Source organism: Molothrus aeneus, chromosome 10 (assembly GCF_037042795.1).
Source record: "Molothrus aeneus isolate 106 chromosome 10, BPBGC_Maene_1.0, whole genome shotgun sequence".
NCBI classification, from domain to species: Eukaryota; Metazoa; Chordata; class Aves; order Passeriformes; family Icteridae; genus Molothrus; species Molothrus aeneus.
In genome coordinates, this window is record NC_089655.1 from 21,527,730 (window position 1) to 21,541,646 (window position 13,917).

Below are 13,917 nucleotides of genomic sequence, written 5' to 3' on the forward strand. Positions count from 1 at the left end.
CGCCCTGCGTGCTCGGCCGGCAGCCGGGGTCGGCGGTGCCGGCGCAGCCCCCCCGCCCCGCCGGCTGCAGCAGCGCCGCCGCCGCCCCCGCAGCGCCGCCCGCTGCCCTCCGCGCCCGCGGTGAGTGCCCGCTCCGCCGGGGGGGAGGCAGCGGGGTGCGGGGGGCGCCGCGGAGCCCCGCGGGGAGCGGGGGACGGGCGGCCAGCCCGGGAAGGTCTGTCCGGAGCCCCGCCGGGCAGCGCGGCCGCGGCCCCCCCCGCCACGCAGACGGAGCCGGTTTCGTGCCCCGCTGGGCAAAGGGAGCGCACCGGATCCTCCGGGCCACGGAGCACCGGCCCCCGGGGATCCCAGCCCGCCTGAGCATCGCCTGCCCCGGCCCGGCGCGGCCCCGTGTGTGCGGAGTGTCGGGGCGCTCCGCCGCGGGGAGGAGGAGGAGGCGGGGGCGCCGGGGCTGACGGCGCGGGATTGATTGGAAACGGGGATAAAACCGGAGTGACAGGAGGGACACCGGGTGGCCTGAGCGAAGCGACGGCTCTTGCTACAGGTGACCGCACGGAAGGCGGCGCGGGAAGGTCGGGACGCGGCGGGAGGGGGGCGGTGAGGGGAACAGAATGCGAGCAGAAGGGAGGCGGGAGCGGGCAGGGGGGACCCCCGGGGCCGGGGCCGCCCTCGGGGCCGCTCGGGGGTCGGTCGGTCCCGCGTGTGGCCGCGGCTCCGGGCGGGCGCTGTCCGCGGTGCTGAAGCCCCGACGGAGCGGCCCCGGCCCCGCCGCGACCCCGCAGAGGGGCCCCGGTTACGGCTCGGTCCTCCTCCCTTTTTGCGCCTGCAAAACTCCCTGCGACTTGGAGGCCGGGAATGGAGTTGGCCTCCTCTTTACGTCACCCCGGCTCGGTGCTGTTTGTTGATTCCGCACGGGTATTTTGGAGCTGCCTGGCACCAGGCGCTGCCCGGCGAGGTGCGCTCCAGCAGCGCTGCTCAAAATCCCCATCTCTGCTCTCACAGCTGCTCTGCAGCCCCGGTGTTGTGGCCTATTCCATGATAGTTTATACAGATCGACTTGGTGCCCTCCTGGCACAGGCTGAGCGCTCCAAAGCAGGGTAGCTGAAAGCAGCACCGGCTCTGGAGAGGAGGGGGAAGCCCTGTCTGGCCGACCCCAGAGAAGATTTTTGTCTCAAAAGAGCCATGTCTGATTTAATCTGGTGTATTAAGTGATTAATTCTCCCAGTGTCCCTGAGTAGCAGGCAAATAGGTTTCAGCATGCCAAGGCATTTGTTTAACTGCCCAAAAACTGTCATGAGACTGAAAGTCTGATTGCTAAAGATATTTACATGTGTTTGTTTTATTGGTACACATTGCTAAGGCATGTGACTTAGCAGAGTTGAAAAACATATTGTAAATAAACAAAAACCCTCAAACAAGCCAAAAAACAGCACTAGAGAGGAAAGTTACCTAGATTAAACTCAGCATCTGTTCTTAAAATGTACTGCTCCATGGGGAATGTCTGTTGCACGAGAACAGAGAATTAGGGGGTCTTGCAGAGGTCCAAGGTCTGATTTTCCATTTTCATCTATTAAAGGGGGTAAAATTTTCCAACAAAACAGTTACTGATGAATAGTAAATAGTGTCAACAAGGAATCGTGGGTCCTCTTGACATGAACTCAAATGTGCAGTACATATCTGAGAAGACAGCACAGATGCAAGAGCTGTGATAAGACAAGTCGTGGAACAAGAACAAGAAGGGGAAAAAAGGCTTGTTTAGTTGCTCTTCAGTAAGTGGAGATGAAGGAAGGAAATTTTACCTCAGCCCTTGAAAACAGACTGCTAGAGCACAGCAGACATCAACAAAAATGACAACAAAATTGGAAGTAAGAGGGGAAAAAAAAGGAAAGAAAAGCCAAAACCTGTCAAGGGCTGGAGAAAAGCCCTTACAGAGGAGGAACTGCAGCACCTGAGAATTCACTTCATTAAAAAGCAGGGAGGGAAGTGATGTGGATCCTTGAATCTAAGAGCCTCTACAGAAAGAAATAACCAGGCACTGAGTTATTCCTCTGTCTGCCAGAGGCACAACGTGAGCTGGTGCCGAGATGCTAAAGCCAAAACATTCCAATTTAAGGGAGGGATCACATTTTTGAACAGAGGAGTGCTGATGACCTGATGAAGGAGCCATCAGAAAATGTGCTGGATTCTCCATCTGTTTATGTCAAGGTTTGATGTCCTCCCAAAATATGCAACCTAGCCAAAGCAAGGCATTGGGCTCCCTGCAGCATAATTGCCTGGAAACTAATGGGCTGAGACTCAGACAGAATTAACTCCGAGGTCTTTATGGTACCTTTGATCCTTAATTCCCAAAATAAGGCACGGAGATGTTACAACTTTACTTCCAGGTGCCCCAGCTACCCCTGTAGATAAGTACTAACCCCTCAGTGGGTGGGATTTTTAACCATATGCCAAGAGCAGAGCTAATAAGTGACCAAATTCTGTTTTGAATTCTCCAATTTTCCAATTGCTTTCATTAATTAACTTCCCCAAAAAATATCTTTCTTTGTGCATGTTGCAGGAAAGGGAAGCATTTTAAGACATAAAACATTCTCCTAAGGGAGTTATTCATGACTCTCAAGTCAAGACATATTTTATCCTTCTCTAATTTTTTTTGGATTATACAAAAATGATGAAAATTTATTCTTTGTGTAACTTCAGAGTCTCAGATGGGATCATATCAGGAAGGATTCCAGCCAAAATCATTTTAAAGGATATATTTGTAGGCTGATTTGACACTACTTCCTTCTGAAGACAGTCTGTTTTCTCAGTTCTGAAATCACGCACATATAATAAAATTTCTTCCCTGTTCCCTTAAAGGCAACAGGAGATTTTCTAGAAAATTCAATGAGAATGGGAAAACCTCCTAACAGCTAAATTAATGTTTTTTCTCTGAAGCCCTGCAACATTCAAGCAAATAGGATGGCAAGAACTTGCACAAACGTAAACACAATCCTGGGCTCTTCATGAAGCCAAGCAAAAAAAAAAAAAAAAAAAAGATAATAACAGAGCAGTCTGTAACTGATTTCTTAGTCCCCAAATAATCAAAATTTTGCTTTCTGAGCACCCGAGCTATTAAAATCATCATAATGTTTAAGCAACATACTGTTGTTTGGATTATTAAGACATTTTAAAAACAAGAATGCAAAAACAAAGCAAATACTTCTTCAGCTGTGGGTAGCAGTGCGATCTCTATGTCACACAAAAACAACATTAGCAAGGGGGCAGCATGTGTGACTCTCACATTAATAAAAAAATTGAAACCCCCAAATCACTCCCAGATTTGTGCCCTCTATAATATATAAAACCATGGTTGGGTCTGAGCTTGTCAGCCTGTGAGAGACAGATCTGGGTATGTAAAGTATCCAGAGCCCAGAAATACAGCAGGCATTTTTCAGCTACTTCCTATGGATATGAAAACCTGGCCAGAGTCTCACCTCAGTCCAGGGTGAGTCTGCTGAACTCATTAAACCACCCACGTGTAAATGGGAGCAGACCCAGATCCACAGAGAGTCCCAAGACATTTTTCATTTACAAGGAATTAGACATAGCTAAGCTGTGGTTGTCAATGGGAAAATACCAAAATTGAAAGAACTGGAAACTGTAATTTTTCTCTTGTATATTGAGAACATTTCTCTTGAGTTTCCCTGGCTCACTGAATGGCAGCCCTGCTTCCAGACTCTGCAGTCATCTTCAGGGGACTGGGTGCTCTGGCCAGCATTTATGCTCCCACCACAGCCCATCCCCTGCTGTCACCAGGCTAGAACATCTCTAAGAGAAAACTATTTTTTCCCACAATAAAACTGAGAGAGCAAAGCCCAGGCACTTATGAAACAAAGCCAGTGAGGTGGAGCCACACAGCACATGATTCTATTGTTTCTGTTCCTCTGCACAGTCACTGTACCCATAATTCATTGAAAGCCATGACACTATAAATTAAATCCACCTGGCAGGTGAACAGAAGAAGAGCTTTTGCAGCTCATGTGTTTCCAGCACCACATCCTAATTCTGAGAGGACAGGATCAAAGTGGCTTGCTGCCTACAGGGAAATGGGTTTCTGTTGCCATGCTGCAACTGTCTGGGAGTGTATCTGTGCCAAAACTTTGGTAAAAATCTATTAAACCACACAGGGGCTCAGGGCAGCCCCTCTCAGCAGCCATTGGCTCTTGTTTATTGGTGACCATGACCTCAGTTAGTGGTTTGGGCCATTCCTCCTGCACATCCTCAGCTCCCTGAGCCTGGGCTGAGTCTTCCTCAACAAAATTTTTTAAAGCTGAGGATAGAAACACCCCTTTGTGCACCACTTGCACACTTGGGCACATTCCACCTGCAGCAGTACAATTAAAACTTAGCTTTGAATGTGTGCCTGAGCATTACTGAACCAGGTCTTAATGATGGACTTGTTGAGCTGTGCTAGATGAGCCACTGCCCCGTGGTGCTCAGCAATGCCAGGGTGGCTCAAGGTAGGATTTGGGCACCCTGGTCTGGTAGTGAAGGAAACATCTGCCTCTCCTGGCTGTCCTTCCCTCCCAGCAGGAAGCTCTGGGCACAGGTCTCACACCACTCCAGCCCTGGAGTGATGTGCTCGGGAAACATCTGGAATCTCCAGAGCCTTGTCTAAGACACCTGGGCACCAGCAGGTGTGTTCCACTCATTAAACAACTGGCTGGGAAGCAACAGGGGCTGGGACATGTGCAATTAATAACCAGGGTCACCACATCTGCTCGAAGGAAATTAAGACAGAAAGAAGCAATATGTCCTTTGGCTGGGAGCTCTGGCACAAACAGCAGCAACATTCCAGCAGCTCTCCTCTCACTCGTGGGCAGGCTCAGCAGTGGAATTATGCTTGCCAGGCAGGGCAGCACACTGTGGGGACACTCTACTGACTGTAGCTGGGAGACAAATGGCTCAGGGAAAGCGGTTGGGTTTGGGGTCTTGCTGCCAAGGGAGGCTAAGAGCAAGGAGGCAATTAGCTACTTTAATTTAGGCTAATCATGTTGGCTCACACTGATTCCCTTGCTGCAAAAGGACATCTCTGGGCAGTGTGTGTGCATTGCTCAGGAATATTATCATACTCTAACTTTTATGCTATTATCACTTTTAAGAACACATAATTCTTCATTTAATTCTGCTTCTCTAGTACCATCCTAGAGACTGATTTGGTTTTAAGTCTGCAGTAAGTTTGTAACTCACTGGGAAAAAAGCCCTCCTGCTACAGCACCAGGTATTACTCACATTACACTTCACTTAGGTGTTGCAGTGCCTTTGCCTGACTGATGGTGATAAATGACTAAACACATGAACTCCATTCTAAATCATCATCTTTGATCCACTTGTGATCACATTACTCATATAATCAGTTGTGCTGAAATGGAGCAGAATTACTCATGTAAGGGAAGGGTTTTTTGTCCTAGTGAATAAGAAGAATAAGCAGCAAAAGGTAATAAAATCAGCAGGAGCTGCTATTCACTTCCTTGGAAGTGCACTGAACCTACCTCAGGCTTCTGCTGAGGAATTTAGAGACACAAGTTACAACCAGCCAGATTCCCCCCAGCTCAAGGCTCCTATTTGCATATGCAAAAACCTCCCATTGATTTGCATATGCTACTACTGCTGCTTCTGGAACCTTTACTAGGCTTGGGATTGAAGAATGCATTTTTCCAGCTTCTTCTGAGGAAAGCAGTTGTTTGAGATCCTCTCCTCCATTAATTAGCTGATAGCCAAAATAGTGGAAGTGGGGCAGTGAGGCATAATCAATTACATTTGTGTAACTGCTGATGGAACACGATAAGTAATTAATGAGACCATGTGCACAAACAAAAGATAAATGCATTTGAAACTCGGCAAGAGAGACTAATGGTGTAAGTTTGATGTGCTTACTGTGTAAAAGACCAGTTCAGACTCCTACTGAATTATTGCAGAAAGGTGGAAACTGGTGAGTGAGAGGCAGCATTGAGAGGAAAAAGCCCAGCAGTGTCCTAGTGGGGAATAAAGGAATCTCTATAAAACCAGCAATCTTCAAAATAAAACTAGAGGTTTAAAACCAGTGGATTTTCAGATCCTGTATTTGATATACATGGGAATTTTTTCTTTGTTTGGATGACAAAGCCTTAGTGTTAAATCAGTTCTTTACTGAAAGATTCGTGTTTTCGTCACTGGGTTCAAAATGCTACCCAGAAATGAAATAAGTTGTCATAATGATGTATCAGCCAGACTCTCGCAAGAGTAAAAATCCATTTTGTTTAGAGAGCCTCACACATTAATAAATAACCTATTCTGTGAATTATGTCAAATGAAAAAAGCTCTCCTGTCTGGCCTGCAGCAAACCATAATGACTTTCATTCTGCGATGTAAAAGTATGGATCCACTGAGGAAAGGAAAACACAGCCCAGTAATTACAGAGATTTCCTCTTGTGTGTTGTTAAAGCAAAGACAGTTTTTAAAGAAGTATAATTCTAGAAGAAACCGTCTGGTAGCCCAGGTCTAGTGTTTCAGTGATACAAAGGCAGCTGTTGTCCATTCTCACTGTGAGATTTGCTACAGAAAATGTATCTCATCAAAGTGGTAATTACTGAAAGTACAACCTACTGCCTAAAACCAGAGAAAAGCTCAGAGTCACAAACCCAAAGCTGAATCCCACTGAAGCTGCTGGCAGTCATACTGTCAGAGGAATCCATGCCCAGCATTGCAAATGGGCAACTCACTCTATTCCAGAAAAATCAGATCATGCTTCTCCTCTTGTCACAGCTCAGGGTCTGGAACTGCCACTCCCAAAAACCAAGGTAGCAGAAGGATGTGCCAGCCAGGATTTGCAAGGCCAGGCTGGATGGAGCCCTGGGCAATCTGGTCTAGTGGAAGGTGGCCCTGCACATGGCAGGTTGGGTTGGAATGGATTCTGTCCAACCCAAACCATTCTATGAATCTACGAGTCTGTGTGAGACAAATCTGCATTCCTGGGCACCCCTCCCGTGGTGTTTAAAATGCTTAAACCTCAGTGGACAGTACATTGAAACCCTGAGCACCCAGACCTGTGAACCCAAATTTCCTTTAGGAGTTTCATTGTTTGACATCACTGCAGTTTGTGACTGCAGAAAGGAGGGGGAGGCTGTGCTCAAAGAATTGGTATCAATATCTGCCCTTGGAATGCAAAATCACACAGCACCACAAATGAGCATTTGAAAGTGCACAGAGCCTCCAGGGTGCTTCTGCAGACGAGCACGTGCAGGTACAAAACCAATATTGACTTCAACAAGGCACGTCTAGGGGACTGTTAATAATTTTTAGCATCATTTCTCAGCTGCTTCTGTAGAAAACCCAGACAGATTAACCACCACACACTTCTTTGAGGCAGTGAATTTCTCCATTTTACTGGTGGAGCAACAAATTTTACTCATTTCATGTGGTTTCACTAATCTCCTAGAGGGAGCCTGTCAGAACAGCTCCAAGATGCTCCTGGTTCCCCATCTCCTGCTCAGCTCACCCATCTATTGATTTGCCATTTCCCTGCCTTGTTGCAGTTTTTTAGGCTTTTACCTTCCCACCTCAAGACAACAGTAACAAACGAGACCTTTTTGCAAATGTGCAAATTGATTATACCTCTTTCTCTGTAGTTCTCTCATTTTTTTTCCTCCTTCTGGTGGTTAAATAGCTTTGTTGCAAACCCAAACAGAGCACTTCATGCATATTGCATCATTTCATCTCGGCACGCACAGACTCCTGTATCTGTCATGCCCTGCATCCATTCCTACACTGTTCTGCACCATGGGAGTGATTGGTAGCCATGCAAAAAGGGCAGAAAACAAGTGGAAAACCAAAATGGCAGACAGTGGACTGGGGCAGGTGGATTTACCAAGGGGAGGGATGTGCCTGCAAGGATGTGCATGAGCATCTCCAAAGGGAATATTTCAGCTTCCATTCAGGCTGTAGGAACTGTAGGTGCTCCACATGCATCCAGCCCCTAGGAAGGAGGAAACACTGCTCCTTTCAGTCCCAGAGCTGTTTCTCGCTAGCCTGCTGCTCCAGAGGATCCCAAGGGAACCTGGACCAGCTGCTTGTGAAAGTGGCATGTAATTAATCCTGGCAAAGTTTAGAATAGCTCAATATCAAGGGATCTGCTGGCCCTCCCTGTGGCACGCTCCAATTTCACCTCTGAATGCATCACCTCATCTCCCACCTCATCCAGGCAGGAAGATGAGCCCTCAGCTACCAAAACCTTCTCATTGCTCACCTGCATGGGCACAGATCAGTGCTCAAATATTGATTTGCTATTTACTTAGGAAAAGGGAAACACCAGCTGCAAGACAGAAAGAAGCTTTGACTTCACTCCCATCCTTCCCTCTGCCTTCTCCCTGATTATCCAGGCAGTCCAGTCTCTCCCCAGCAAGGACAGCAGCTAAACCATCACACTGTATGTCCCCTGAAGGCTGGGAAGAGGGAGAAAGGGTGATCTCTATGTACATGCTAATTATATCACTGGATTACACATTTATGCTCTTTTAATACTCGCACTATTTTAGAATACAAAGTTTAGGAATTCCTGGGGGATGCCTCTGGGTGCATGGCACCCTTGCCTTGTGTCTTTGGTTAAAAATAAACATTTCCTCATTTATTTTGCTTATTTGTCAGAAGAAGATAATGATTGATGTTTAGCCATCTTACAGCAGTGCTAAAGCACTCAGTATAACCTTGATGGAAGCACCATAGAAAAGTGCTGTTCAACCACTCCACTTCCATTTTGCCATGAAGACACACACAGAAAATATCCCATTTTTTTCAGCTGATGCACAGAGAAAGCCAGTCTTAAACCCGAAGTGTTATCAGTGGTTTAATTTAGCAACTACTGTAGTTTAAATTAATCACAGATCCACTTGAACTGCTCAAGCAGAGGTAAAAATGGAAAGATTAAAAATAAGAAAAGCCCAAAAATTACCAGCCAAGGCACAAGGCCAGATTGCTGGAGCTGGATCCACGTGAGCAGTGCTGGGACCGGCAGGGACCAGCCCTCGCTCTCGGCTCTGTGCCTGCCTTTAAATCGCTTTTGGGAGGGCTGGTGATGGAGACAGAGCCAGCTTGTACAGTGGCAGCCCAGCTGGGGATCACCGCTGCAAAAACAAGAGCCTAAAGCTCCAAATCGAGTGGCACTCGTAATGAAAACCTTCCGGGGAGCCCGGCATCCCTGCGCTCGGAGCTGCTGCCCGGCCAACGTCAGCCTCTCCCGGCTGCAGGGGCTGGGATGGATGGAATTCAGCCTCTCCCGGCTGCAGGGGCTGGGATGGATGGAATTCAGCCTCTCCCGGCTGCAGGGGCTGGGATGGATGGAACTCAGCCTCTCCCGGCTGCAGGGGCTGGGATGGATGGAATTCAGCCTCTCCCGGCTGCAGGGGCTGGGATGGATGGAATTCTGCCTCTCCCGGCTGCAGGGGCTGGGATGGATGGAATTCTGCCTCTCCCGGCTGCAGGGGCTGGGATGGATGGAATTCTGCCTCTCCCGGCTCCTGACAAACCCGCCCCGCCGCTACCGAGCTCACCGTTCAAGGGAAAACCGAGGGGCAGCAGGGAGGTCAGCCTAGCACGTTTGTTCCCTTTTTTCTTGTTCTTTTTCTGGGATTGCAGCGGGGTTTGCTGCCAGGAGATGGCTTTTCCATCATCTTGAGCTACCTCCAGCATCCCTTTGAGCCTTTGGGGCTCTGTTTGTCCGGGGGTGATGTTGGCACACAGTCCCTACTGCAGTGGGTCTGAGGGCTGATGCTCCTGAACCATAAACCAGAATTAATATTCCTGGGGTCCACAGCAGGCACTGCCTTGGGGGTTCATAGGAACCTGCTCCAATCCCAGATTTCTGAAGCACAGCTCCCCTGGGCAAGGAGAAAGGGACTTTCCCCCTAAAAACCTCTGCAGCAAATGGGCAATGGTGTCCTGCATGCCAGGGCCAGACCCACGCTGTTCCAGCTGCTGGAGCATCAGCAATCTTTCCTCTGCAGCAATTACTCTGATGTAATGACAAGCAGAGCCATGGAAAACCAGGGAAAACCCAACCTTTTCCTCTTAATGAGTGTCCCTGCCTGGCTTTCCATCAATACAACAACAGGAGCTCTCTTTGTTCCATTTGCCACCATTGATATTCTGTTCCTTGCTGCATCCCCAGCAGATTTTAATAGAGATCTTTGCTCATGGATAACCCTACAGACTTCAGGACAGAGAGGAGTCATTAGCAGAAAATCAAAAGCCATCCCAAGGCACAAGTGTGATTTGGGGACAATTTTCTAGAGAAGCTGGAGCTATGGGGGGTGATGAGGATGGGAGAGGCTGGGAGGGCACTGTGCTGCATCTCCCCAGCAGAATGAGTTTTATAAAAGGAATAATTCAGCATCAACCCAGACACTACGGAAGATCCATGCCTGTAAACACCTATGTTCTCTCCTTCTGGCTTGATTGCAGTTTTAGTCAATTTACCCTGATGAAGAGGAGTGTTTTGGTACAAACAGTGGTGCTGACAGGCACATGGTGGCAGCAGCAAGTGCCAGCCAGTGAGGAAAACCAACCCCAACAGCCTGATGGTGGAAAGCTGAGCAGCTCCAAAACCCAGCTGCAGCTTGTCCCCTCTGAGCCACAGCTCCCTTCATCTTCCTGGGTTTATGGTGAGGACAGAAGATTAAAACAAAACAAGTAAAAATTCCTTTTGCTTCCCACTGTCTGCTTCTAGACAGGCAGGGTTAGTGGAGCAGAGCAGAAGTGGGCTGCCCCTGCCCCATGGAGGTGGTTGCCATCCATGACATATTTTCTTGTGGTTTCAAATGGAGAGAAAGGATGTTTTCCAAGCTACGTAGCAGCAATATGCTGGTCTTGCTTAAACATCTGGAATAGTTTTGAATGACTGCTTTAATTGAGCAGAGCAGCAATTATAGAGTTATTTCATTTCAGAGGTTTTGAAAGGGTTTTTTTTTTCCCTTGATGACTTAAAGGAGAAGACTAAACCCCATGAATTGCAGGGCTCTGTTGGGCTGCCATGCAGGAGGACCTGGCCACAGCCCAGCCCCAGGCAGCTGGAACAGCTCAGCAGCCTAAATCTGGGTGCATCACTAATCCACCAGCCAGTTCCTGCTTTAAATTTAAACCATTTAAAATATTTAAGGTTTTTTTTCATCATTTTAGCAGTTAAGATTATTCCAAGACAGGACTGCTCTGTCTTCTCTTGGGGTTCTTTGCGATGCTGATGAGAAAGTAATTTCTATACCATGATGTGGCTTGAGAGTGAACTGGGCCGTCCAAATCAGTCATCTCTCTTCAGGTTGAGGAATTCATTAATTTGTCCAGTGTGAATGTGAAATTCCTCCAGTAAGGAGCATATGCCACCCTTCCCAAAGCCTTCATCAGACACCCAGAGACACGATGATGAAAAACTGGGGTCCCAATCCCCCTTAAAACACAGGACAGGTCTTCCCATGCCAGAGCACGACCTGGTGATGGCACCAAGGACCAGACTGAAGCTTTGGTGCCTTCATCCCACACCATCCTACCGCTTCCAAGACCCAGCTACTTTACTAGTTTAAGTCAATTTAGTGCAAACCCTAGCACAGAAATCCAAGTATTTCAAACTCAACTAAGAGAAGCCACAAAGCTCAAGGAAAATAATTAAATAAAGGATGGAAAGGGAGAAGCACAGTAAGACCTTTTCCAGCCCACACTCCAGAGGTGCCATGCTTTGGATAAAAGGATGGATTTTGAGTGGTTTTCCTTAGAGTTGTTCTTTTTCACATGGCTAAAACACAATCCTGGCAAAGCAGAGCCACTGTGCAGAGGCCAGGATAGGAGCATGCTGCCCTGAGGAGAAAAGGAGGCTCAGAGGGGACCTTATTGATCTCTACAACAGAAAGGATGTTGGAGTCAGGTGGGAATCAGTCTCTTCTCCCAAGTAAGAAGTGACAGGATGAGAGGAAATGAGCTCAGGTTGTGCCAGGGGAGATTAAATTGAATATTATGAAAAATTTCTTCATGGAAGGGGATGTCAAGCACTGCAACACACTGCCCAGGGAATTGGTGCAGTCACCACCCTTGGGGGGATTTAACAGATGCAGAGATTTGGCACTTGGGAACATGGGTTGATGGTGGGAGTCGATAATCTCAGAGGTCTTTTCAAAGCTGAACAATTCCATATTTATTCCATGAGAACAGGTCTGTTTCATCCTGGCTGGTGCAGACCTGCTGAGCTCTGGCTCAGCTGCCCTCTTCCAACAAAAACCTTCCTTTAAGCCAGAAAATAAAACCTCACCTGTGAGCCAGCCCACCCCACAGCCAGCTGACTCCTTGAGCAACCCAAAAACCAAACCCAGGTTTTATTCTCAACCTAAAGATCCACACTTGCTCAGTAACAATTTCTCATTATTATTCCTAGCTAGAGCATGCAGCCTTTCAGCCTGTGGCTGCTCGAGGTAAAAAATCAGCACAATTTGAACAGTGATCAACCAAAACATGAAATGAATGCTGGGTTTCATTTAATAAACTTCAGCAACACTGAAGCTGCCTTGTGGACACAATGTAATTTGTTTGGGATGTAAAGACGGAAAAAAATGAGTGTTTTGTCTTCAAGGCAATTAAAATAAAAGAATATTTCTGTATTGACAGGAAAGAAGCTGCCAGGTAAAAATTAATATTTAATTAATATTTAATTAATATTTAATTAATATTTAATTAATATTTAATTAATATTTAATTAATATTTAATTAATAAGCTATTTTTCCTGTTCCCTTGTATTAGCTTGCAGCTTGTCAATTCTTCTTGGTTTGCTCAAAGTCAAGAAGTCATTACATGTCACCTGGAAGTCCCTGCTGCTGGTATTATGAGAACCACACAGTTTGCTGAACAACAGCAGAAAGGGAGGAAGGGAGGAATGGCAGTTGCTGAATTGTTCTTGAAAATATGACTAGGGATGAAAAAAAGCACAGAGAAAGAGGAAACCAAGATAAGGCCACGATTTTTGAGGCAATCCTAGAGCACATGGGTTCAGGCAAGGTAATTTTAAAGTATTAAAAATGGCTGCAGCTGGCCATGCTGATGGTCACTCACTCCCCAGTGGCCAGTGGAGCTGACACTGCTCCTGCTGAGCTTCTCTCCCTGTTTGCCTTAACTACAGGCTTGGAGTCACACTCTGTCCCCACCAGGGCCAGTGTGCCTCGGTGGCCACCCCCACCTCACAGTTACATGTGGCCATCATCACTTCAGTAGCAATTAAGCCACATAATGAGAATTTGGAGGAAATCAGGTTCCTGCTGTTTGTAGTGCTGTAGTGATGACTGAGACTAAACCCATGTGAACACAAAGGAGGACAGTGCATCGCTGTTGGACAAAACAACTGAGGGTGGAGAAAGGAGATTTATCCACAGCAGCAGTCAAAGCAAAACTCTACCAGTGCCAGAGCCCAGCAAAAAACAACTTAGTGTGGGAACCAGGAAATTCCTCTGGCTGCCCTGGAGGACTCGAGACCCTGCCAAGGGGCTCAGAGCCCTTGGCACAGAGCCCAAGACCCCTGTGCCTTTGATTTGACCCACAGAAAAAAACAATTACCAACCTTTATATGAAGAATTACAAGTCAAGAGAGTTTAAATAGAATAATAGTTAGTTCATCACAAGGTGAAAAATAGATTTTTAGAGTTTTTAGAATGGGGGTTCAAGAAGAAGGATGGAAGAATCTAAGCGTGTCCAGTCTTTCTCCTTCTTCTTCTTGGCCTCCATCTTCTGCTGTGATGGCACTTTAAAATTAGTTTAAAGTAGAAACTCACTGTCTAACATAAGTGATAAGTATTGAGAAGTTATAGTAAATAATATACACGTAGTTTTTAGTATAAAAAGATAACACTGCCCCAAAAACAGGCAGTGTAGCTCAA

The 13,917-nt window shown here is 47.0% G+C and overlaps 1 protein-coding gene across 1 annotated transcript in view; it reads left to right on the forward strand.

Annotated features, from left to right (window-relative positions):
- Positions 1-243: 243 nt before the first annotated feature.
- SLC7A14 (solute carrier family 7 member 14) overlaps positions 244-13,917 on the forward strand; it is a 29,723-nt gene continuing 16,049 nt past the window's right edge. The window contains exon 1 of the mRNA XM_066557061.1: positions 244-544. The gene's annotated coding sequence lies outside the window, so the exon portion shown is untranslated. The remainder of the gene's footprint in view (positions 545-13,917) is intronic.